The following is a 531-nucleotide window of genomic DNA, read 5'->3' as shown; positions in this document are numbered from 1 at the left end:
CAGAATGCAAAATGTATGCAAGACTAATGCTAGACACACTTAAACATGCAAAATGTGCGAAATGATGATGAATGCTGTGGAAGATGAATGAAACTTGACTCAAAATGGTGATGAATGGATGTGTAAAACATGCAAATTATAGACATATCAACTCCCCCAAACTTAGTCTTTGCTTGCCCTCAAGCAAACAAGTAAGCATAAGATGAAGGAGAGGTTTGAAAGTGGGGATTCAGAACCAAAGCATCAGGTAGAATAGATAAAATCAAGGTCCAAGTTGGTAGTTCTAGGATGCGATATGAGCGATCTCTACTCAAAAACATTCTCCATGTCTTGTTATAGTTCAATCCGACTTTTATACTCGACCTACACATGCTTTCAAATCGACCAATCCCTTTAACATTCATTAGTTTCAGAACGTGAATCAAGCAATGCACCATCAATGAACTCATTTGGCTTAAGGTGAAGGTCAGGAGACAAAGATAGTCCCTTTAAGGTGGTTCAAGTTTAGAACCAGGGGACTCTCAAAAGAAA

This window comes from Arabidopsis lyrata (genome assembly GCF_000004255.2).
Source record: "Arabidopsis lyrata subsp. lyrata unplaced genomic scaffold ARALYscaffold_8, whole genome shotgun sequence".
In the NCBI taxonomy this organism is placed as follows: domain Eukaryota; kingdom Viridiplantae; phylum Streptophyta; class Magnoliopsida; order Brassicales; family Brassicaceae; genus Arabidopsis; species Arabidopsis lyrata.
Note: the sequence above shows the minus strand (reverse complement) of the source record.